This window comes from Vulpes lagopus, chromosome 3 (genome assembly GCF_018345385.1).
Source record: "Vulpes lagopus strain Blue_001 chromosome 3, ASM1834538v1, whole genome shotgun sequence".
Classification (NCBI taxonomy): Eukaryota; Metazoa; Chordata; class Mammalia; order Carnivora; family Canidae; genus Vulpes; species Vulpes lagopus.
In genome coordinates, this window is record NC_054826.1 from 157,179,242 (window position 1) to 157,206,390 (window position 27,149).

Genomic DNA, 27,149 nt, shown 5'->3' on the forward strand with positions numbered 1-27,149 from the left:
GTTTTTCCAACCTGAGAAACGATTAGCTGGAAAAAATCCACTGCTATTCACAAAGGAAGAAAATAAAAGATTTTCACAAGAATGACAAGAAAAAAGGGGACCTTGTCAAAGAAAAAAGAAATATTTTTGTTTGTTTTTAAGTAAGGATAAGGAGAAAAGAAAAATGGGAAGGGGTCAACCATAGAAAGAATAGATAGATCTGAAACTGAAGCAAATGTTTTTGTTGTTGTTGTTGTTTTGTTCTGTTTTGTTTTTCTTTTTGGTTATACTTAAAATTCAGCTTATTTTTGTATGGACTTTAAAGTAGGCTCCACGTCAAATGGGGCTCCAACTGCTGACCCTGAGATCAAGAGTCACACGCTCTACTTACTGAGCCAGCCAGGCATCCCACTGATAGACACATTTTTTTTTTTTTTTTAGAAAATCTTGAGATTAAAAACAAAAACAAAAAACCCTTCAGTTGATTGTGTACCTATGACAATGTAATAAATATTCAGAATAAATTACCTCAGAAACCAAGGAAGTATAAATAGACAAAGTCATTCATTTAGAACCTACTAAAAAGAGCTCCAATATAAGTAATGGGGAGTTGTGAGTCTAAATAGGTTTAAATAATAGGACTGACTTTTTGGAAATATAATGTCCTCACAGAAACACAATAAAAACAGCACATATGGTGTTTGAGAAAGAAAATTAAGCTGTAAAAATTTAATTACTTTGAACTCAGTATAGACTAAAATGCAAAGACACAATCCTCGGTAAAAGCAAGTGTTGATTTATCTGAATTTAACAACACAGCTCCTAACAAAGTGCACGGAGTCTCTAAAGACATGATTTCTGAAAGGTCATGCCTTCTCAGTTAAGGGTTACGAACTATCCAATAAGTAGTCCAGCAGTGGGACATTATATCTGATAAGGCCTCCCAGCCCAGGTCCCACACCCACACTTCCTTAGAGGGGAAAAAGAAGAAAACTCTCCTTTTTATTTAGAAACCTCATTTAAGGAAACTGTCTATTGGAAATAGTTCTACTTCAAACAAGAAGTGCTTATTGAATTTGAATGTGAGGATCTGGGACAGTCGATTTTAAAAAGGTAATGGAGGCCACTAAGCCTCATCACACTAAGCTTAATGATAATTGGGGAAAGATAATTAGAATTTTTTAAATCTCCCCATTTTAATCAATCACAGGTTTATTAGGATGTTTTTAAAAATAAATTATTTTTGTCTTGCTAGGACCAGAAAGAGGAATTTAAGGAGAAAGGCTTAAAACATGTGCTGAAATTTTTTTAAGCCAACAACCTTGAAAAGACAGTCTCTCTGAGCAAATCAACACTTAGACAATAAAATATTCCCTACTTGAATTAGATCATTGATTGTTTACCTCCATCTCTTCATGTGCTGTAGAATCATTCCATACAGATATGCACAAACGTATGCACAGAGACACACCAAAGACTCTTTTAATTTGTCCTCAATCAGAAGCATATTTTTTAAGTAGTCCACCTTAACAACCCTTCCGAATTCAGCCAAACAGCTATTTGTACTTGAATGGTACGTAGGACAATTACAGGCTAAGGGTTTATATATTACATAGCATCATACTGAGATCATTTATTTTTTTTTCACAGTTAGGAAAGCCATTGGAGAAGAATAAAGCTTGTTTCTATAAATACCACCAAAGAAGACAGTGAAAGTGAATACACTTTTTTTCTTAAACGGGGATTTCTATCATTTTTATGTCTGTCCCCCGATAAAACCCTAATATTATATTACTCTTTCCAATTCTCAGGTACTATAACATTATCTTCTTGATGCACATGCCCAGCTTCTATTATATACTAATGGTGGCCCCACACATACATCCTGAGGACATGGTGGCCCTGAACAGGAATGTGGGGATACGCTTTTCTTGATGTGCTTTTAGCCGTGCATTAAAATGGATTATACTTCCATTAATGCACCTCATGAAAACAGATTGGCCTGTCTTCAAATCATATGGATGAAGAACAAGGAGACAGGCTTCAAGCCATCACCAACTCAACTTCTTTGTTTTAAGAGAAGATAAGAACAGTTGGTTAACCCCCAGTGGGTGTGTCTACATAATACATCCCTCCACATCATGCATCTCTATTGTGTGTGAGAGTACAGTCATGTATTTTTCCTTAGACTTATGATCCAATGGGTACAAATGAAGGCACATTAATATAAAAGCCTAAATGATACTGCCTGAATTCCATCTCTGCATCCCTCCCGTGTCTTCTAGCTGTAGCATATCTCTCCAGTTCCCCCATAGTCATTTCTGGAAATGACTAGCAGTGTGAGGTTCCTAAGTAGGTCTTCACATTTATTTCCATATCAGCTTGTAAACAAATTCACAACTGGATCTTATACTGAATTAAATTAAGGATTGATTTCTACTCTATTTTGCTATATCCCAAAAGCATTCTACCCCGAGCACTGTCTTTACATTTAAAAACATTTTTCTATAATATTTAAATACAAGTGAAATCCAACATAATTTATCTTTAGCGCCTTTCTTAAATGTACATAAAATACAATTAAAATAAGAGGCTATTACAACTACAAAAAGATGGAAGATTCACAAAGAAACAATCCATTGTTTTCAGGGCTATAAACACTTGCTGACTGTTGCAGCAATTTTGTTTTATGGGAAAAGAATTACATATGTACTTATACATAAAGCCTTACAGGCTTTGAAAATAAGTAGAGAAACATATTTTCAATATCATCTGTAATGCAAAATATTTATAGCATTCTCTATATACTACTGGCCTTAAAACACTAACTTAACCTCAAAAGCACTTAGTCCCTACAATGTCACAAGTGGTTATGGTCACATTGCGAACTGATCAAATCTAAAATAGCCTTTCTTTTAAGAGAAAAGAACTTGTCGTTTTATGCAACTTTATAAAATAGTTATAAAAAATAAAAACCTTCCTTTATCCTTTCCTAAAATGGTACTTCTTAGTGATACCATATGAAACTTAATACTATAGAGGTTGTACAAAAAGGCCATCTGCTAAATAACAAATTGAAATCTGGAAATAACCCAAGTGCTTTTCAACTGATGAATGGTACCTCTATACAATGGCCTACTACTCAGCCATAAATATGAACTACTGTTACACACAGTAACTCAGATGATTCTCAAAGACTCACTGAGAGAAGCCAGTCATAAATGGTTACATATGAAATGATTCCATTCATAGGACATTCTTAAGAAGTAAGATTACAGTGATGGAGAACAGATCAGTGGTTGCCACTGGAAAGGGATGGAGGGAGGGCGTGACTATAGAGTGATAATGTGATGGAGTTTTTGGAGATGAAACAACTGTTCTATATCCTGATAATAGTGGAAACCATACATGTTTCTTAAAATTCATATAACTGTAAACCAAAATCAAAAGTTGATTTTCCTTTACCAAAAAAAAAAAAAAATACTATGTATTATTATATAAGGAAAGCTGGAATTTTAAAAAGATGACCTAAATTATTAAAAAATAACTGAATGCAATAAATAAATAAATAAATAAATAAATAAATAAATAAACTAAATGTGTGTATGTAATTTTATCATGACTTTCCCTTCACTTATTTTACCCAGTTAATTCTTTCTTCAACAAATGTTTACGGAGAGCCTACTATTTCTTATTATTATGAAGATTGGTGAACCTTGTCAGATACACCTCCTTTTGTGGAAATTCACAATTTGTTGATTTTACTTCCTCCCCTCTCACTTCTCTTGAATCCATCTAATCAAGATATTACCTCCACCAGTCCCCTGAGACTGCATTTATAGAGATCACCAGTGACCTACATGTTGTAAAATCCAGTCCTCAGCATACTGGAATCAGGATCTGCAGGTACAGTTATCCACTATTTCTTCCCTTAGCTTCTAAGACACCACCACTCTTGTTTTTTCTCCTACCTCACTATTTGTTTTTCCCTTCATTTGACTTCTAATTGTTTCCCTGCTTGAGAGCTCAGTCTTTCAGCCTCTTCTCTATTAATAGTCACTTCATAGGTAATTTCATAAAATGACTCCCAAGTTTGTTTTTTTTTTAATTAATTTTTATTGGTGTTCAATTTACCAACATACAGAAAAACACCCAGTGCTCATCCCGTCAAGTGTCCACCTCAGTGCCCGTCACCCATTCCCCTCCAACACCCACCCTCCTCCCCCCTTCCACCACCCCTAGTTCGTTTCCCCGAGTTAGGAGTCTTTATGTTCTGTCTCCCTTCCTGATATTTCCCAACATTTCTTTTCCCTTCCTTTATATTCCCTTTCACTATTATTCATATTCCCCAAATGAATGAGAACATACACTGTTTGTCCTTCTCCGATTGACTTATTTCACTCAGCATAATACCCTCCAGTTCCATCCACGTTGAAGCAAATGGTGGGTATTTGTCGTTTCTAATTGCTGAGTAATATTCCATTGTATACATAAACCACATCTTCTTTATCCATTCATCTTTCGATGGACACCGAGGCTCCTTCCACAGTTTGGCTATTGTGGCCATTGCTGATAGAAACATTGGGGTGCAGGTGTCCCGACGTTTCATTGCATCTGAATCTTTGGGGTAAATCCCCAACAGTGCAATTGCTGGGTCGTAGGGCAGGTCTATTTTTAACTCTTTGAGGAACCTCCACACAGTTTTCCAGAGTGGCTGCACCAGTTCACATTCCCACCAACAGTGTAAGAGGGTTCCCTTTTCTCCGCATCCTCTCCAACATTTGTTGTTTCCTGCCTTGTTAATTTTCCCCATTCTCACTGGTGTGAGGTGGTATCTCATTGTGGTTTTGATTTGTATTTCCCTGATGGCAAGTGATGCGGAGCATTTTCTCATGTGCATGTTGGCCATGTCCATGTCTTCCTCTGTGAGATTTCTCTTCATGTCTTTTGCCCATTTCATGATTGGATTGTTTGTTTCTTTGGTGTTGAGTTTAATAAGTTCTTTATAGATTTTGGAAACTAGCCCTTTATCTGATATGTCGTTTGCAAATATCTTCTCCCATTCTGTAGGTTGTCTTTTAGTTTTGTTGACTGTATCCTTTGCTGTGCAAAAGCTTCTTATCTTGATGAAGTCCCAATAGTTCATTTTTGCTTTTGTTTCTTTTGCCTTAGTGGATGTATCTTGCAAGAAGTTACTGTGGCCGAGTTCAAAAAGGGTGTTGCCTGTGTTCTCTCTAGGATTTTGATGGACTCTTGTCTCACATTTAGATCTCTCATCCATTTTGAGTTTATCTTTGTGTATGGTGAAAGAGAGTGGTCCAGTTTCATTCTTCTGCATGTGGATGTCCAATTTTCCCAACACCATTTATTGAACAGACTGTCTTTCTTCCAATGGATAGTCTTTCCTCCTTTATCGAATATTAGATGACCATACATTTCAGGGTCCACTTCTGGGTTCTCTATTCTGTTCCATTGATCTATGTGTCTGTTTTTGTGCCAGTACCACACTGTCTTGATGACCACAGCTTTGTAGTACAACCTGAAATCTGGCATTGTGATGCCCCCAGCTATGGTTTTCTTTTTTAAAATTCCCCTGGCTATTCGGGGTCTTTTCTGATTCCACACAAATCTTAAAATAATTTGTTCTAACTCTCTGAAGAAAGTCCATGGTATTTTGATAGGGATTGCATTAAACGTGTAAATTGCCCTGGGTAACATTGACATTTTCACAATATTAATTCTGCCAATCCATGAGCATGGAATATTTTTCCATCTCTTTGTGTCTTCCTCAATTTCTTTCAGAAGTGTTCTGTAGTTTTTAGGGTATAGATCCTTCACCTCTTTGGTTAGGTTTATTCCTAGGTATCTTATGCTTTTGGGTGCAATTGTAAATGGGATTGACTCCTTAATTTCTCTTTCTTCAGTCTCATTGTTAGTGTATAGAAATGCCAAGTTAATAAATAGATCCAGTGACATTTTCTTTCTTAATTTCCCAAATCCTCTATCAAATTACCTAACATCTCCATTTTAATGTTTATTTTTTATTGAGATATTTATGTATGTATGTATGTATGTATGTATGTATGTATATAAGAGAGAGCAGGAGCTGGGAAGGGGAAGGGCAGAAGGAGAGGGAGAAGTAGAGCTGAGCAGGGAGCCCACATGGGGCTTGATCCTAGGACCCTGGGATCATGACCTGAGCCAAAAGCAGAAGATTAACTGACTGAGCCACCCAGGTACCCCTCTATTTTGATGTTTAATAGATATTCCAAAAATAACAACTTTTGACATTTCTGTCACTGCAAACAATAAAAACTATATTAACAATAATAGCCCCTGCCCCTTGTACATTCTTCTCTATCTCAGGAAATGTCAATGCCATCCTAGAATTTTCTCAGGCCAAATTTTGGAGTTAATCTTGACTGATCTCTTTATCTTTGGGAAGACAGGTATACAACGAGGCTGAAAAAGAGATATCAGATAGACATACAATATAGCTGTAGGCCACTTAAAATATTTTAAATTAGAGTAAGACAAAGAAATTGTTTTATTTATTTTTTTAAAGATTCATTTTTTAAAAGATTTTATTTGTTTATTCATGAGAGACACAGAGAGGTAGAGAAATACGCAGAGGGAGAGGCAGGGTCCCCACAGTGAGCCCATTCAGGACTCAATTCCCAGACCCGGGATCACTCCCTGAGCCAAAAGCAGATGATCAACCCCTGAGCCACCCAGGATTTGAGTCCCAACAAAGCCATTGTTTTAAACAGTGAGTTTATTGAATTTGGTTTATGTGGAAAATGTGTTGGGTGGAATGGTTGCAAAGATAGAAGAAGAGAGGTGGTTGTGACATGAGAACAGTATTCCTGGAGAGGAATGATGGCATCCTAGGTTGTGTGGAAGTTGCAACTCATGGGGTTTCATTATGCACAGAACTTGGAGGATTTCTAATTCATACAATTAAACAAATATTGGTGTAATGGCAGAAAACCTATGTCGTGCTTGTTTTTATTTGTTTTAAATGAAAAAAGGGAGATGGATTTTTCTAGGGGAGATGGATAAAAATCATTTGTTTAGTTTTGGACATACTCTGTTTGAGGTGCCTTCCCCACATCCAAAAGGAGATCTCAACTAGCAGTTGCATATCTTTGTCGGCAACTTGGGAGATAGATAGATAAATCTAGAGACCTATGTTTCTGAGTCAGTTGCATACTGAGAAAACTTTAATCCATAGGTATTAATGATATAGATTATACTATATAGCATAAAATTATAGTATAGCATATAGTATAAAATTTGAAGAGATCACTTAAGACTGAGCCTTGGCAATGTCAGTGTTTGCTGGGTGAGTAGAGAAGAATGAACTCTCACAAAAAAAGAAAAAGAAAAAAAAAGGCAGAGAATAGTGATCTGAGAAGAAAGAAGTAAAAAGCGTATTATGACATAGAAACCAAGAAAAGCGAGTTACCTCAACATGTGAGTCAGAAACATAGTGTCTTGATAAAAGTTCAAATAAATACTGATAATTGTCTGAAGAATTTAGGAAGATGTGGATCATTTGTGGTCTTAACATGTATTATTTTGGGACACGTGGGTAGCTCAGTGGTTGAGCATCTGCCTTTGGCTCAGGCATGATCCCAGGGTTCTTGGATCAAGTCCCACGTCAGGCTCCCTGCGTGGAGCCGCTTCTCCCTCTGCCTGTGTCTCTGCCTCTCTCTCTCTCTGTCTCTCATGAATAAATAAATAAAATCTTTTGAAAAATGTATTATTTTGGTGAAAGGATGAGGTCAGAATACTGACAGGACTAAATTAATGAGTAAATTGGATGCAAGGAAATGAAAACATTTAGGCCACTATGTTGAGAATGTGGATAATGAAATTTGGGGAAGGGACAAGGGAGGGGACGTAAAGCTAGAAGTAGCTAATGAAGTGAAAACGGGAAAAAATTAAACAGTGAAGTTGATCTGAATTTGGGACAATTTCAGGTGAAAGTGATGAAAAGAAAGCAAAAGAAGTATAACATAAGTAGCAAGAGTGTTGTTGAAATGATGAATCGTGAAATTTAACCTGGATGATGAGGCATGAAAGGTAGCTGTTGACAAAGGGATGAACAGATCAGAGTGGGTACAGGCTGTAGACTGGGCTAAATGGCTAAAAAGGAGATGGTTGAATAAATAAGCTGAATATAAGAGAACATGGCAAAGAGACTGAGGCTTAAATTAATTGATTTTAGGGGAAAAGAAATTGGAAGTGATGACATGGTGTTAGGAATGCCCACTAGAGTCGACTATTAAAGTGGGAAAATATGATGCCTGGGTGTTTTAGCGGTTGAGCATCTGCCTTTGGCTCAGGTTGTGACCCTAGGGTCCTGGGATCGAGTCCCACATCGGGCTCCTGCATGCATAGAGCCTGCTTCTCCCTCTGCCTGTGTCTCTGCCTCTCTCTGTGTGTCTCTCATGAATAAATAAAAATATTTTTAAAAGTTTAGAAAAATAAAGTAGAAAAAAATAGAAAGTCATGGAGTTGAAGAGGTCAACACAGTAAAAAGCCAAGACACTGCAGGGTTCACCCTGTGAGCACTGATGATATATTCGGGATGGTGACAGTAAACTAGGCAAATACAGTCCTCAACACACTGGCTTGCGGGAAAAGAATTAGTGTTATTTACAAAAAGTGGAAGGGCGGGGTGCCTGGGTGGCTCAGCGGTTTGGCACCTGCCTTCAGCCCAGGGCATGATCCTGGAGACCCAGGATCGAGTCCTGCGTCAGGCTCCCTGCACGGAGCCTGCTTCTCCCTCTGCCTATGTCTCTGCCTCTCTCTGTGTCTTTCATGAATAAATAATATCTTTTAAAAAAAATGGAAGGATAAAGTGCTGGAGGTGATGATGGAGATAAAGGGGGTCACCAAAGCTTAACTCCTGGCCAGAAGTTATGTTGGGTCAGGAAAGTAAACAGGAAAGGGCAGAAGCGGTTCATACAGGGACGAGGCAGTTATCCATGAGGACAAGATGTTGGAGAAAACATGGAGATGTCCACTGAGGATACAGTAGAGTTTGCCAGTTATGGAGGAGCAACCCCAGAGGAGGTCGTGAATGATCCAGTAGGTACAGAAGGGCAGCCCAAGGACAAAGTAGGCCAGTGTGGTTGAGCACATGTAGCATTGGAACACGGATGGGCCAGAGAACAGGCCACCGGGCCTTTAAAACAAGGATCGGAAGTGTGTGAAGTTAGCCACAACCTATCTCCCTAAGGACATTGGGCGTTCATCTTACCATTTGGCCTGGTTGCCTGGGATTCCTGATGCACAAAACATTGCAAGTACCATGTGGCTCACCTGTTAGGAAACCCTGAGGCTGTCAACTGTACACAGAGAATGGGCTTGGTTGGCATCAGATCCCTAAATGGTAGGCTTATTTGCTGGGCCTTCAAAAAGATGATTAATCCAAATATTTGACACGTTCATGATTTAAAAAAAAAAAAAAAACCTTCAAAGACTATTGACAGATGTAACCTGCCCAGGCAGCTACATTAGAAAAGAAAAACGATAGGGACATTTAAAAGAATGATGAAGTACAAAATCATGTCCCACCTTTAACATGATTTCTCAAATTAAGTACGGAATTGAATTCCTTAGCATAGGAGCTTGGTCTTTGGACTTCAAACTTTTGGCTTATCCTTCAAATGTAGCAAAACAGGGCACCTCAGCAGGCATAGCAATGTCCAGTCAAAAAGAAAAGGGGGTATTTTTAAATCCGAGCCCCTTTTAATTGAGGGAAAAGCATCTCCTAGGAGGCCCAGTGGACCTCAGCTCCTATCCCACCGACCGTGACTGAGTCACCAGCTCCTGGTCTAGCTGCAGAGACCCTTCAAAGCATGTTTCTGGGGACAGTGCAGCCTCTCCAGTGGGAACTCGACCACACTGGCAGAGAGGAAATGAAAGAGGAGAGAGGTGACTCCTAAGGGGCCACCAGTACCGGTGGCCTTAGGAAGGTGAGGTGCTTTCTACTGAATTGTATGTAGTGTGTGTGCGTGCACGTGAATATATCTCTAAATGCATGAAGGTTCTTTTGTAAGCATGTTTTTCCAGTTTGCAAATGTCTCTTAATTTTGTTCATGGGACCTATCGTTCCTTATAGAAACCTTGAATGTTTTTCTAGGCAACCCTGTCAACCACGTCCTTCACAGCTTCTGGCTTGATGGCCTGCACAGAAAAGTTGTCCTCTATCAAAGATTCTAAAGTATTCGCTTCTATTTTCTTCAACTGTTGTTGAGATTTTACTTTTTAATATTACATGCATTGCTCTATCTGAAATTGATTTCAGTGAGGTATGGATTTTCATTACACTTTTCCCCCAAAGGCTAACTAGTTTTCTCAGCATCATTTGTTGAATAGCCAATCTGTTACCCATGAATTTGAAATACTACATTAACAAAATGTTAAAAATCCATATAAAACTGAGACAGGTCCCAAGTTCTTTTTTTTTTTCCCATTCACCTATTTAACTAATGTTGTTTTAGTTCTGCATTTTTTAAACATAAATGGAAAGAGACAAGACAGAGCTAATCCTGCCACGTTCAGTCTGAACGATACCCGGAGGATTACAGGCTTGTACTCACCTTTTAAGATGAGCCAAGCAACCCCAGGCACAGACAGAGAACTCGATCCTAGAAGTGAAAAGGCCTAAAAATGTCTGTGCCCGACTTTGTCCGCGCCCTTCAGTGGCAGGCTCTGAGGAGAGCTCACCTCTAAATCCCAACCCCCTTCTGCTAAGGAGCCAGAATATTTTTCATCCATAACAAATAGTTATTGATCTCCTACTGTATGCCATGCACTTTTCTAGAGACAGAAGAAAAATAACGGTTGAGACAAAAATCCATGCTTTCACTACACAAGTAAGCAAATAAACAAGATAATTTTGCGCGATGATAAATGCAGAGAAGACAAGAATGCAAGGTGGTGAGACGGAAAATGCCTACGGTCTGCGGGGGCTTCTCCATAAGTGCTCGGGGAAACCTGGCCTCAGTGAGCAGTGCCCAGTGGGGAGACCCCAGAGGCTGAGCAATTTTGGGCAGGGGCAATTTCGAGTTCAGAAATCTGGGGCTGGAATGAGCTTAGAATTTGGGATATGGGAGGACAAGAAAAGACAGAGTGCCGTGATGGGTGCTGGTGGGGAGAGTGGAAGTGAGGCTGCGGAGCTAGGCAGGCAAGCAAGCACATCAAGTAGGACCCCGTAGGCTGTGGTAAGAAGACTAGATTTCAGACCCACCAGGTGGTAGGTTTTTAAATGAGCCTGTGGCCCTAACCTCAAAATATCCTGTATTCAGGAGCTCCTTGGGACACCTGGCTGGCTCAGTCAGTAGAGCATGTGACTCTTGATCTCGGGGTCATGAGTTCAAGACCTGTGTTGGACTAGGGGCCTATATAAAAAAAGAGAGAGAGAAGGATGCCTGGGTGGCTCAGTGGTTGAGCGTCTGCCTTTGGCTCAGGGCATGATCCTGGGGTCCCAGCATCGAGTCCCACATCGGGCTCCCTGCATGGAGCCTGCTTCTCCCTCTGCCTGTGTCTCTGCCTTTCTCTCTGTGTGTCTCTCATGAATAAATAATTAAAATCCTAAAAATACATATATTAAAAAATAAAAATAAGACGAGAGAGAGAGAGAGAGAGAGAGAGATCCTTCATGAGCTTTCTGCTTTAACCTTCATTACTGCTGCTACCGCAGTCCTTACTCCAGCCTTTTCCTGCATATGGCCCCACTGGAACCAGGGGTAGTGATGATCAGTAGGGAAAGGACTCTGCTATCAAAGTTTTTATGGAAAATGCAAAACTGACTTTGTCACTCTTTTGTTACATCTTCTGTGAAATTTTTTCTGATACTATTTTTTTTCCTGGTGTTTTGCTGCACTATTATATTAATAGTAGCATTTAACGTCTATTCAGGCCATTTATTATGCTCTAGGCGATGTTTGGAGGTTTCATATGTGTTAACTCATCGAAGCTTCACAACAAACCTGTAAAAGCTAGAGCTCTTTATCATTCCCACCACAGATGAAGAGCCTGAAGCTTGCCCCGGGTCACCCAGCTCCTAAGTGGAGGAACTGGGATTTGAATACAAGGAGTAGGTCCAAAGCCTGAAGGCTGAGCCATTATGCTTGGCGGCTTAGTGATGCTCTGTATTTGACCAATGCTGAATCTCTAAGGGAACCAGAAGACGAGAATTATTTAAGAAATACGACATCCTGATGACAGGAGCATACAATGTGCCTATTGTTAGGGTTTCTACATGTGTTTCTTTACTTAATACCACCGTCCCCCAAATGTCTGGTGCCACAGTCAGTTTCACATATCACTACCCTGCTGCTTCTCAATGTCTAGCAATGCCCTAAGCACCCACAGGGGAGCCTGGGAAAGAACTCTTAGGGGCACTCCCTAAGGCAGGAGCACAGCCTGTTTTCACCTGGGGAGGGAACCATTCAGGCTGGCCATGAGTCCAGGCAGAGGTTCAGTGGCAATTCTAATGGAAGACAACAGATGCCAATACCTGTCTCTGATCAGTTCACCTGTTGCTGGAGTTTCTTGCTTTAGGGCTGCAACCAGGCAATCCTGTGTGATACACAGAAGGTGTGCATGTGTTCACGGAGTCCATGATGGTGTCCCTAAAATGGTAACAAATTCAGCCTCTCACCTTTTATCTTTATCTTTTTTAAAAACACAGTTCTCCTTTGTTCTCTTCCATTTCCTTGGTTGACCCTTATCTAAAGACACATAGAGGATAGATGTACTATTGATGAGGGAACAGTAGGCTAGAGGAGGACAAAGTACAAGCTGACACCTTGTAACCGCTTCCCCCAACTCCTGGGTGGAATATGTGTGGCATTCCTCCAGGAAGTTCCCAACTGCCTTAAGGTTAATACCTTGCTAGAGGGAAAAGCAGCCATAAGTTGACAATGGCAAGGCCTCAGGTATCTTGCAGGTCCTCTTCAGCATATGAAAATCCTTTTGAAACCTCCCTTTCCTCTTTTCCTACCTCCTCCAACTCCCAAGTATGTATATAATCAGCCACCCCTCAAACCCCAGTGGCACAGCACCCCTTTCTGCCCTTGGGTCCTGTCCTGTGCTTTAGTAAAATCGCCATTTTGTACCAAAGATGTCTCGAGAATTCTTTCTTGGTCGTCCGGGTCTGGACCTCACCCCACCAAACCTCACCTACCTTTCAAAACTACATCAGTATGGTCCTGACTCTCCTTTAAGTACTTACTAATTTGAGACCCTGGAACTCACAACTTCATGAAAAAGGCACTATTGTGCTCCCTTTTGCAGGTGAAAGGAACTGAGGCATAGGGAAATCAATTTACCCTCTAAATTCACAAACTAGTAAATAATAGAGCCAGACTTCCAATGCAAGAAGCTTATCTCCAACCTCTCAGCTATTAACCACCTCGGCCCTGCCCTAATACACGTTGCTTTGTCACTGAGAACCTCCTAATGTCTCACTAGCCTTATGGCAAAAGTGAGAAGCCATTTATAGTTATGCTTGGATGATAGTGCCTTGAAGCCGCTATATCTCTACTCCGGTCATTTTCATTTTCCCAGAATTCACTCTCCACAGAAATGCTCACACAAATCCCTGGAGTTGCCAATACTCTGTCCATAAATCAATCCTTGCCAGAGCTCCCCTGTTGCCAATGGTATCATTCAAGGCTGAACTCCACAAGTGATGGGCTCCCACACTCCCTCAAGTGGCTCCAATTGCCTCCAGCCTCACAGCCTACTACTCCAGGTGGACTGGCATTGGTGATGGTGGAGCCAGATATTTGGAGTCTTGTATGGCCCACCTAAAGGTGCCAGCAATTCTCCAAGATGTGAAACAACTTGTCTCCATGGAATCATAGATCGGAGAAGGATATGCTCTTCTCGCTTCCATTTAATCAGAGACTAACCACAACAAAGCCACCTGGATCTGCAGTAGTACCCTCTTTAGTGGCACAGCACTTTCAGTTCACACATCTGTCCATTTCTCAGAAAACACACTGAATCTGAATGGGCTCCTAAGTCAGCTACATGCTATGCCTCACATCAACACTGCCCTCTCCCCAGTGGGCCAATCACTGCTGTCCTTCCACCACAAGTCCACACTCTTTGTCTCTTAAGATGGGGCCCTCTTAGAGCCTTCTTCTAGTCTTTCCAATATTCTGACATTGTCTGGATTATCCCTACTAGATAAGACTCTTTGTTTTCTTTTTATGCTAAATTTCAGTAGAGCTAAAGAAGTCAGGGTTCTAATCATTTCCTGTGCTCCATTGCAGAAGACTTCTTTGGTCTTTCATGTAAATCCCCAGTTCTGTACAGCGGGAAGTGCTTCCCAGGTTTAGTAGACAAGTTGTTCGAAGAAGGCTCTTGCCTAACATCATCTATGAACAGACAATGGCATTGGCCCCATCCATTCACAGCAGCTTACCACATTTTGCTTTAAGATTTTCTTGGTCTGCCACTGTGACTTTTGTCCATCCTCACCATATTCCAACATTCAAGATCTCAAACAACACAGGTATTTTGAGGTATTATGTTCAAATCTGTAATCAATGTTCATAAATTAGAGACCTTTTCTCTCCGGCTCTAAGCTTCCTGTATTTTCTCAAAATCTTTTTAAGTTCTTAATTGTTCTCAATTCATCTTCTTACATTCTGTTCTTCTTATCTGGGAACTAACAATATAAATAAATGTGCAAATTATCTTTCATAGCATTGTATGTTTATTCCAACCCAATAATGAAAAAAATGTAGATGACAACACTTTCAGGATGATTTTCAAAAAATAACACCTATAGTTTTAAATATTTATCAGGAAGATAAATACTCCCCCAATAAATCTCAATATTATGGTTTCCTAAAGCTCAATCAGTTTTTCCAACACAATATTTGCTTAAGAGAAGGTTGGGATTCATATGTACCAGAGTGATCCTAATTCTAAATTAATTCTGAAATTTGTTCTCTGAAATTAGTTCTCTTCCAGCACATACATAGCTCTAAATCCTACAACCCTCTCTTCAAAACACAGGAAATTTGAAAGAAGTTAGTTTCTTGTTTGCTCTGGAAAAGAGGATAGAATCCAGCCTAATCCTTCTGAGCAGCAAATTCAGAAAAAAAGTCGGAAGAAAGGGAGATGGCTCATTTAAAATTATCCCTTTCCTGGTTTCTTAGAGGGGAAAGTAGTTCTAAATTCTTTACCTAGGCTTCCTCACGATGATGTGTCAGGTTGACTAGTGTCCTGCCCAATTCAAGTCCAACTAAATATGAGAATGGGATCTCATTTGAAATAGTATCTTTGCAGACAGAACGAAGTTAAAATGAAGTCGTACTGGATTAGGGTCAGCCCTACATCCAATGACTGGTGTCTTTGTAAGAAGAGAAGGGGGTGCCCAGAAAGGCATATGAGGAAGACCATGTGAAGACAGAGGCTGAGACTGGATTTATGCTGCCACAAATTTAAGAACACCTGAAGTCACCAGAAGCTGAAAGACAAGGAAATACTCTTTCCTAGAGCCTTCAGAGGAAACATGGTTCTGCTAACACGTTGAGTCCAGACTTCTAGTCTCCATAAATGTGAGAGAATAAATTCCTGTTGTTTAAGCCACCGAGTTGGTGTTAGTTTGTTACAGCAGCATTAGGAAACACGTCCATATGAGAATGCCCATTTGCTCATTTCACTCTGCGGACTTGGGCCCTCCAGAATACAAGTTTGAAAAGACTTGGATGAGTCATTGCTGTACCTGGAGTTTTTACTAGTAAGAGGCAAAGACTCTGGTGCCAAGTTGCCTGGTAGATTATTTTTTGCTCAGGCTGACATAACAAAGTACGCTAGCTTGGGTGGCTGAACAGAAATATCTTTCTCTTTTTTCTGGAGGTGAGAAGTCTAAGATAGAAGTGCAAGCCAATTGGCTCTTGGAGAGAGCTCTTTTGCTGGATTTCAGATACCTACCTTCTAGCTATACCTTCACCTGGTAGAGAGACAGAGGACACAAGTAATCTCTGGTATCTTCCCCTCCTCTTATAAGGACATCATAAATCCCATCAGATTAGGGCAACACCCTATCACCTCATTCAACCTTAATTACTTCCTAAAGTCCCTATCTCCAAATACAGCCACACTGGGGATTAGGGCTCTAACGTTATGTTAAAATTCTAATCCCCAGTGTGGATACAATTCAATCCATAGCACCGAGGTTTAGCACATATTTTCCACATTTTAGCCATGTAATCCAATGCATGTTATTTAACTTCTCAGGCTGTCAGTTTCCTCCTCTGTCAATAGGAATTCCAATACCACCTACCTCATAGGGTTGTCCTTAAGAATGACATGTACTGGGACACCTGGGTGGCTCAGTCAGGTAAGTGTCTGCCTTTGGCTCAGGTCATGATCTTGGGATCCGGGACCAAGCCCTGTGTCGGGCTCCCTGCTCAGTGAGAAGCCTGCTTCTCCGTCTCCCTCTGTCACTCCCCTTGCTAATGTTCATTGTCTCTTTGTCTCTATCAAATAAATAAAAAATCCTTAAAAAAAAAAAGAATGATGTGTATTAATATATCTAAATTATTTTCAACAGTGCCTGACACACACTAAACAGCATAAAAGGATTAGCTATAATTATAGTTATCAGGATGCTTATAAATCATGATCTGACTTTTATTTTTCACTATCAGTTCTGCGGAAGAAAATAGTCCTTTTCATAATTATGGCATTATAGGAGAATATGATATTCAACGATAGTCACGCTTCCAGATCCTTAGAATTAAGTTTCCTTTGGCGTTATTCATAGACTTGTCCTATATCCCAAACTCTCACATTGACAAATATTTGTAACATCTGTACAGTGACACTGCTTTTATTGCTGTTTATCAACATTGGCCATCTTCCAGGGGGCTTATAAAGATATCACTGACCACATGAAAACAGGAAGAAAAATCTGCTGGAGATTTCTCTAAAAAGCTACTGTCTACTTTACACATTAGTGTTTTTCTTTTCTTAAGAAGACTACATACAAGATAATGATTTAGTACTGGTAATCACAAAATGCTCATTTACATGTCACTCTGTTAAGTGTGGCTTTTCTTTTAAATCACAAGTTCCTTGTAAATTATTTACTTCTCTTGTGTATATATGAAGAGCAGAATGATGGCTGCAAAAGAATTTCACCAACAGGTAAAAGATTCTACTTTCGTATCTGTGTTGTCTGAGGCTTCAGAAAAGTTTAGCTCTAATAATGATTTGAACTTTTCATATAATTTATGGGTAAAAATAAACTTCTTCAAAGTCAATTCTTTCAAATGTCAAATAACTAGCATTCCTGCAGAAATTTTTCGTTAATTCAGTTAGAAAGTCTGGCATTGCAGTGATGAAACAAATACAAATGTTGAAGGACAGCATTATTGTACTAATGTTCTTACTAAGTTGAAAATATAAAAAGATATTCTTAAGTATAGTGCACACATAATTTTCATTGCATTCAAACAGCAGTGTTCTGAAAATAAAAATAAAAGCTCTAATTATCAAATTTATAAACACATACATATATGCATATGTTAATTTCCCACACAACTTTCCTGATTAAGTTAATGTTAAATACTTCATATGCAAAGAGATATAGATAGATATTTCTACATGAGAGCATGTAACTCCTTCTTTTGCTGCCCATATCAATAATATTTTGGAAATGTTTGACTCTTTGAACAACTGCTTTGTCAATAAAGCTAAAGGTCCTACAATGGTATTGAACATTTTTAAAAAATCCTCTAGAGGTTGATATTTTTTTTCAAAATAAGAAATTAAAAATATTTAAAGAATTCAACAAATGGAGCCCCTTCCAAAATTTTAGGTCTAAAGATTTTGGCAGCTCAAAATTCTTGACAGTTTGCAAACAAGAACACATTGAAAGTATCATCACTTTCAAATTAATCATACAATTCATCTTCAAGGAATATTTGAAAAAATATTTAAAAAATAAAATTAATTAAGCCATGGTAAATTTTTGTACTTAAGAATACCAGTGACCTAGTATTAGACATAGTTACAGCTAAGCCATGATAAAATATGTGAAAGTGTATAAGAATAATTATGGGCTATGATAATTTTTAATAAGATATTTTGTTTTTAAATGTTGCTTTAGCAACCACTGATTGGGGAGAAAATTTTAGTTGTGAAAATATTTCTTTAATATAATTCTTTGACATCTACAAATATAGTTAATCCAATTTGCCCATTCTTAAGAGTGTATTTCAAAATCCTATGCTCTAAATCATTTTTATTGTCTTCTTCCACTCTTCAAAGTGTTCTGGCTTAGAGGATAAAAGTAAGCTTGAAAGACTTTGGCTTTTATAGGCATACCTTGGTATTGCAGGTTTCGTTCCAGAACATCTCAATAAAGTGAATCAAATTAATTTTTTGGTTTCCAAGTACATAGAAAAACTATGTTTCCACTATAGTATAGCCCATTAAATGTGCAATAGCATTACGTCTAAAACAATAGTGTACATTTCCTAATTAGAAAAAGCTTTATTGCTAAAAATTGCTAACCATCATCTGAGCTCTCAGCAAGTCAATAATCTGGTGGAGTCTTGCCTAGATGTTGACAGCTGCTGACTGATCAGGGTAGTGGCTACTGCAAGTTGGGGTGACTGCAGCAATTTCTTAAAATAAGACAACAATGAAGTTTGCCACATAGATTGGCTTTTCCTTTCACAAGTGATTTCTCTGTAGCATGCAATGTTATTTGATAGCACTTTACCCACGGTAGAACTTCTTTCAGAATTGGAGTTAATCCTCCGAAACCCTACCGCTGCTTTATCAACTAAGTTTATGTAATATTCTAAATCCTCTGCTGTCATTTCAACAATCTTCACAGCATCTGTACCCGGAGTAGTTTCCATCTCAGGAAATCACTTTCTTTGCTCATCCATAAGAAGCAACTTCTCATCCACTTAAGCCTAAAATGAGATTGCAGCAGTTCAGTCACATCTTCAGGCTTTACTTCTAATTCTAGTTGTCTTGATATTTTTACCACATCTTCAATTAGTTCCTACGCAAAGTCTTGAACCCCTGAAAGTCATCTATGAGGGTTAGAATCAACTTCTTCCAAACTCCTGTTAATGTTCATATTTTGTCCTCTTCTCGTGAATCATGTTCTTAATGGCATCTAGAATGGTAACTCCTTTCCAGAAGGTTTTTGACTTGCTTTGCCTAGATCCATCAGAGCAATCACTATGTATGGAGGCAAGAGCTTTCTGAAACCTATTTCTTAAATAAGAAGACTCAAAAGTCAAAATTACTCCTTGATCCAGAGGCTACAGAATAGATGTGTTAGTAGGCTTGAAAACAATGTTAATCTTGTTGTATATCTCCATCAGAGCTCCATACATGCAGTAATATTTTAAAAAGAAACTTTTCCCTTGACCAATAGGTCTCAACAGCAGGCTTAAATAATTCAGTAAACCATATTATAAACAGATGTGCTGTCATCCAGGCTTTAGTGTTAAATTTATAGAGCACAAGCACAGTAAATTCAGCCTATTTCTTAAGGGCCCTAGGATTTTTTTATAATGGTAATGAGCATTGGCTTTGACCTCAAGTCATCAGCTGTAGTAACCCCTAACAAGAGAGAGTCAGGAGTCCTATGAAGCTTTGAAGCCAGGCATTGACTTCTCCTCTCTAGCTATGTAAGCCCTGGATGGCAATCTTCTTCTAATAAGAAGAATTAATAGAGTGTAGCCATCTCTATTAATTATATTAGCTGGATCCTCTGGATAACTTTCTGTGGCTTCTCTATTAGCACTTGCTGCTTCATCTTGCAATTTTGTGTTATGGAAATAGCTTCTTTCCTTAAAATCCATGAACCCACCTCTGATATCTTCAAATCTTTCTTCTGCAGCTTCCTCACCTCCTTCAGCCTTCATGAAACTTAAGAGTTAAAGCCTTTTTCTGAATTAAACTTTGGCTTAAGGGAATGTTGTGGCTGGTTTGATCTTCTATCTGGATGGTTAAAACTTTCTCCATATCAGCAGTAAAACTGTTTCACTTTCTTGTCACTAGTGTGTTCACTAAAGTAGCACTTATAATTTCCTTTAAGAACTTTTCCTTTGCATTTACAACTAACTTAACTATTTGGTGCAAGAGGACCAGTTTTCAACTTGTCACAACTTTTGACATGGTTTCTTATTAGGCTTAATCATTTTTAGCTTTTGATTTAAAAAGAGAAACATGCAATTCTTTCTTTCACTTGAATACCTAGAGGCCCTTGTAGAGGTTTCAACTGACCTAACTGCATTCGATAAGATTGTGTCTCAGTGAATAAAGAAGCCTGAGGAGAGAGAGTGAAATGAGGGAATGGCTGGTCAGTGGAGCAGTCAGCAAATGTACAACGTGTGAGTTTACCATCAGACATAGGCCTCTTTTGTGGCTTCCCAAAACAATCACAATAGTAGCATCAAAGATTGCTGATCACAAATCATTATAACAACTATAATAACACTTAAAAATTTTGAAATATTTCCACTATTACCAAATGTGACCCAAAGCCACAATGTGAGCAAATGGTGTTTGAAAAATCTGCCCTATACACTTGCTTAACACAGGGCTGCCATAAACCTTCAATTTGGAAAACAAAAAACAAAAACAACAAAACAAAGAAAAGCACTATCTATGAAGCAAAATAAAGCAAAGTACAGTAAAATAAGTTATGCCTATACTCTGATGAAAATAAAAATCATTTAGAGCTAAAAAAATGACATGATGTGGCTTATAGACTACATATACATAGGACATACATATTCTTCTATATGCTAGGATTACTTTATCTCTATAGAGGAACATGATAAGCCAAATATGGAGACCAGACCAGGTAAATGGCTATTATAATAATGCCATTAGAAATGATAATGTGGTAACAATGTAGCTGAGTATTGTTCAGATTTGAGATCTAACTCAAAAGTAGAACCAAAAGCATTAGGTGACAGATTGGATGTTGGATATGGAAGAAAAACAATAATTTTGATGGCCTGAGAAACTATGCAAGTGAAGATGCTATTTTCAAAGATTAGGAAGTATTAAAGGATGATATTTGCTTACAAGAGGTGAAAAGATTGTAAATATAATTTGGGACAAAGTTGGGATGACTATTAGACATCTTAGGGATACTGACAAGAAAAATAGTTGAACATATGAGTCAGATTTAGAACAGAACCAGTCTGGAGATATAACAGGAAAATCATTAGATATTTAAGCAGCACTTAAATTCAGATTGGACTAGATTACTCAGGAAGAAATCAAGGCAAAGAACAAAAGAGGTCCAGAAACTAAATTTCAAGGCCTTCATTTAGAGAGAGGCCAGAAAGTGAAACTGCAGAGGAGTGTCCAGTGTAACAGGAGGAAAGCCAGAGAAACAGAATATACTGGAAGGCATGTGAAGGAAATGGTTCCAACAAGACAAGTGATCAGTGTTATAAAATGGTGATAAGCCAAGTATGAGGAGAACTGAGAACTGACCACTGGACTTAGCAAAGTAGAGGTCATAGTTGACCTTGACAAAAGTCATTATGGTGAAGTGAGTAGAGAAGTAAAACATGCTTTTATGTATTTAAGCTAAAAGAGAGAGAGAGAAAAGGGGTGGATATGTAGATAGTAGGGCAAATAATTATTAAATCTGGGTGACAGGAATATAAGATTTCATTATCCATTATCTAATTTCGTGTATGTTTGAATTTTTCAAAATAAAAACTTTAAAACGGGAGAATCAAAGCAGAAAATTGGAGAAGCAATTACACGCAACTTTTCTTGGTAGCTTAGTTATAAAAGGGAGATGAGAAATGAGGCTGAGGGATGCTAGTTGGAGAGGAAGTAGAATCCAGAGAGACATGTTTTCAAGTGTATGAAAAAGCATTATTTATTTGTACGATGATAGTAATAAAGAGGTAAAATTGATGATGCATAAAAGAGAAAAGGAAGACATGCTCAAAAGATAATTGAGCAAATAAAATGGAGGGGTTATCCAACAAAGGTTCCACTTTAGCTAAGAACATGACATGGGTGTAGGAGTGATGTAGGGACTGTACACACAGTTGAAGTTTCCTGGGTGTTGTGATGGAGAAAGTATGTGGCATTTTATTCCTATTGTTTCTCTGTCTTTAGTGAAATAAGCAAGGTCATAAGCTGAGAGTAAAGATGGATAAGAGAGTTTTAAATTTAAGAAGAGAGCAGGAAATAGTTACCTATGAGAGCAGTAGAGTGGGGGGATTCTGAGTTCTAGTGGGCCAGCCATCATGGTTGTGAGCTTTCCTTATCCACTGCAGGCAAGAGTACCAGTGTAAATGATGAGAACAAAGAGTTGGATTCATTTAGGGTACAGATTTTTCAGACTTTTACAAAAAAAGCAAGACAATGAAGGCTATAGGCAAGGCAAAAAGAGGAGAGAAAGAGGTTATTGATTGAAGTCTGTAGGTCTCAGTAGGTCATACAGAATCTAATAGGGATAAGAATCTAGGTGATGAGTTTATTTGTATGTTGACTGAATTAAAATATAAAATTATTTTCATTAAGATACACTACAAAAGTATAAAAAGAGCCTAAAAAATATTTAATTTTTATATTTGTGTATATTTATGTATAGTATACTATACAGATAGCTATAATATGTTTTTAACTGCTAAACATGTAAAAAACAAGATGCATAGGCAATTCAAAAAAGAGGCAAATAAACATATGAAATGATGATGCTCTATTTTATTAGTAATTAAGGAAAAATATATTAAGGTCACAATGAAATCCCATTTCATAATAATCGAGTTGGCAAACATTTTAAGAGTTGCTTGATATCAAATGTTGGCAAAGCAGAGAAACATCAGGAATATTTATACATAGCTGGTGGGATTGGGCATTGGTACAATCACTTGGGAGAATGTATAAAAATAACATCATAAAAAAATGGAGAAAGAAAGAAAAACAATTTAAATGTTTATAGCAGGAGAATGAATAAATAAATGCTGGTATATTCATACCATAGGCAAAAAGAATGAATATAAATAAATCTCACAAACACCATGTTGGATGAAAAAAATTGAAGTTACACATTGAAACCAATTATATAAAGATTTAAATATTCAAGACAAAATTATGTATTACTTAGGAATTTTTGCATATATAGAAAACTATAAAGAAATTCATGACAGTGCTACTAAATAAGAATGTTGGGCTACTTCTAGAGGAGACATTGGCTGTGCCAAGGAAAGATTTGTGAAGATTTAGCTGAATCAAGCTATTTTCTTGAGCCAGTTGGTAAGTATGTTGGTACTTGATATAATATTTCTTACATCTTTTTGGAAGTCTTAAGTATTAATAAACTTTAAACCTAAAAACCAGTAATATATTAACTAGCAACTTCAGAACTACTATAATAATGTCTCCCATTTTTCTTTCTCTTTCCATTTTTTTTCTTATCTTCATACTCCTTCATCTTTTTTGTTTTTCTTGCTGCCTCAGTACACCATGTATTTACTTCCTTCCCCCTGGGTTCCAACAATGTACTTAAGAAAATATACACATTTCCTTGAGTGTACAGTCTTTTACTGGAGGTCTAAATTTTTTAAAAGGACTACACTGAGAAACATGTATATATGGATAGGTAATTTTCTTGATCCTAACCATTAAGAAGGGTAAAAATATTAGAGCAATTATTCTTTTCTTGAATTCATCTATTTCCATGAAATCTCATTAGTTAAAACCAATAGCCCTCTCACTCCCTGAGGCGAGGAAAACTCTTACCTAATTCATATTATGAAGTTTGACAGACAGACTAATTTTCCCAAAGTTTAAGATTTCCCATTAAAGTTTCTCTTCAAGTGTTTTTTTGTTTGTTTGTTTCTGGATGAGAAAATGTACCACCCCAGCTCACACATATTTCTTATATGGACCTTAAACTTTTTTTTTTTTTTTTTTTATGATAGGCACACAGTGAGAGAGAGAGAGGCAGAGACATAGGCAGAGGGAGAAGCAGGCTCCATGCACCGGGAGCCCGACGTGGGATTCGATCCCGGATCTCCAGGATCGCGCCCTGGGCCAAAGGCAGGCGCCAAACCGCTGCGCCACCCAGGGATCCCTAAACTTTCCTTTTCTAATGTCATTTTACATTCTTCTGAATTATTAGCCAACACTTGGGCACTCTTTCTGCCCCATCTCTGAGAACCTGGAGGTAATTATAGCAACTATAATGGACAATAACACCTAGTTTCTACAAATTTCATTTTCTCTACTCTCCTTTTGCTTAAATCATCTGTAGGGATTTCTCTTCTCCACAGATCAAGTTCATGAATGAATATGCAGTTGTCATTTTGATTGCCGCTAGAAGCAGTGTTAAGGTTATAAATCACCCAAAATAAACCAACGAAAATAAAATAGATCTCAGATTTTCAGAACTCAGTTTACTGTATATCCATAGAAATTTACATAGCACATGCAGCACATTTCCTTACTGCTTTATATGCCTTTGTGGAATTTTAAAATGAAGAGTAATCATATTTACCAACTAATAAATATGCCTTTTTTGTCCATTTAGTCAGGGCAAGATATGAATGTAGCATCCGTGTAATGTCTACACATCAGTTTAAATGAATTAGCAAGTGAATACTCAGTGAGAGAAAGTGCTGAAGTTAAAATTGGATCTAATTTAAGCAAGGGATATAGAAACATTTATTGAAGAAATACAAGTTTTTTTACAAAACGATAAAATTAGGCATGAGCTCTGTGCACAGTAGTCAGCTACAAAGTAATTTAAAACTTGATGCCATTGTGCTTCTCCACTGTATATCCCCCAGGAGTATCTTTTGGGAATATGATAGTAAATACTAATGACAGGGTCATAAAGCTTCAAAATATTTTTAAATTTAAAATCCCCTTAGTAAAATGGAATGAGTAAAAGACTAGAAGTCTAGTTTCTAATTTCGTATTTATTTATTTACGTATTCATCAATCATTAACTACACCAACTATATGCCAGGAGCTTGTGAGGCACTGGGGTGATCAAAATAAACAAAATATACTTGTGCTTAGAAATTGCTGACATTCAGGTTGAATAAATAAGGTTGTATGACTGCCCAAATCACTCTTTCAATGCCTTCTTTTGTAAAATGAAGAAATTGCAAATCCTAACCAATCTCACTGATGCCAAGGACCAAATGTGCATGTGAAAGTTCTACTTAAACTGCTAAACACAAACAGAAATATGCTGGAGAAGAGACTATGAGTTTTTGGAGGCCTCCCATATCCACAACTGCTAAGCAAAATGGCCTCGTGTATGTTAAGGAACAAAAGTAATCTAATTCCGTGAGAAGGGTCACATGCTTTCCATGAGCATCAAGTCCCACTAGTTAAACCCAGATTAAAGACAACCAAGCCAAGTCTTCGGGTTTCCAGTAGAGCACATAAGAGGCTTGAAAGTTACCACTCCATCCTAATAACATGAAAAAGCGCACGGGCTATAAAATCAACAGTGCTTCTCAGATGTGCAAGAGAACTGAGAACACAGGGCAATTTGCTATCCATAAAGTTGGAGACATCAATAGACAAATACTGAAAATCACAACTTACCTCAGCAGAAATCCATAAACTGAAACTTCCATGGAAACAAGTGTGGGGGCGTGGGGGAACCATTGAAACACCCAAGATCACTCTTTCCTTAACAAAGTCTGCCCACAGCAGAAACTATTTAACCAAATTGTAATCAGCTGGATTTTATCAGAGCCTAACTGACCTGGGGGAAGAGAAATACTCAACTGCAGCTAGATCTACTCTTCCACATGGATACAAGGAAACATCCAAATCCAGTACCTCTGTCCATTCTGTCCCACATAAGGGAGTGAGGAGGAATGAGAAGCTTGTGTGATGTTCATGGTCCAGAGATACAAAATCACTTAAAGACTGATACCTAATCAGGGCACTACAGAATGCTTCATCTCCTCCCCCACCTCACCACCACATTACTAAAGACCTATTCATGTGGCTGTTCCTTTTACCCAGTGCACCATATTCAGCTATCAAGAAAAACTTACAAGACATATTAAAAGGCAAAAACATAGTTTGAAGAGACAGAGAAAGCATGAAAAACTGACCCAAATGTGACACGGAGTTTGGAATTATCAGACTAGGAATTTAAAACATCTGGGTTAATATTCTAAGGGCTCTAATGAATAAACAGCATGCAAAAACAGATATCCTAAGAATTAAAAAGAAATGCTAGAAAGCCCCCCCAAAAAAACTAACAGAAATGAAGAATGCTTTTGATGGTCTTACTAGTAGATTGGATACAGCTGGAGACAGAATCTTGAGGCTATCTCAAGAGAAACCACCAAAACTGAAAAGTAAAGAGAAAGAAGAGTGAAAAAATAAACAAGTGGAACAGAATTTCTAATAACTGGCACAACTACCAAAGGTGTAACATATGCATAATGGGAATAATACCAGAAGAAGACAGAAAAGAACTGCTGAACAGAATACTGTGCACCAGTTACTAGTCCCAGGGAGGACTCCAACTATGTGAGGGATAGCAAAGATCATCCCTATGCCAACCACCAGCAGTAGAAGTTAAAGCACTTCTGCCCACTGCATCTTCATATCAGAGTCACCAAGAAAAACACACTTGACTTAGCACTGGATGGAACAATGCTTGGCTTACATAGAAACAAGCCAGAGAACAACCAGGCTCAATGGTGGATGCCCATCTTCCACTGCCAGCCAGCCTCTCCTGTCAGCTGCTGTAGGGCCATTTGCTGATAAACCCATCTTGTGTCTTGGTGGAAGGACCTCATCCACTCTCCACAAGGGACAGATATAGCAATGGAGTTGTCCAAGTGCCATATGACTTACACACTTAAACAGGACAAAAGGGCATACACTGAACATGAAACAGGAAAATATATTACCACAGAAGATAATAAGTCCAGCACAGGCTGTGTGGGCTCTTTAACTATTGCAAAGTATTCCAGGAACAAGACACTGTCTTATGCAGCCAACTGGAATTTGAAAGATGGTGCACAGAACTGCCTTTCGCAACAGAAACAGAAGAAATATTTAAAACAATGACTGAGGGACACCTCGGTGGCTCAGCAGTTGAGCTTCTGCTTCAGCCCAGGGCATGATCC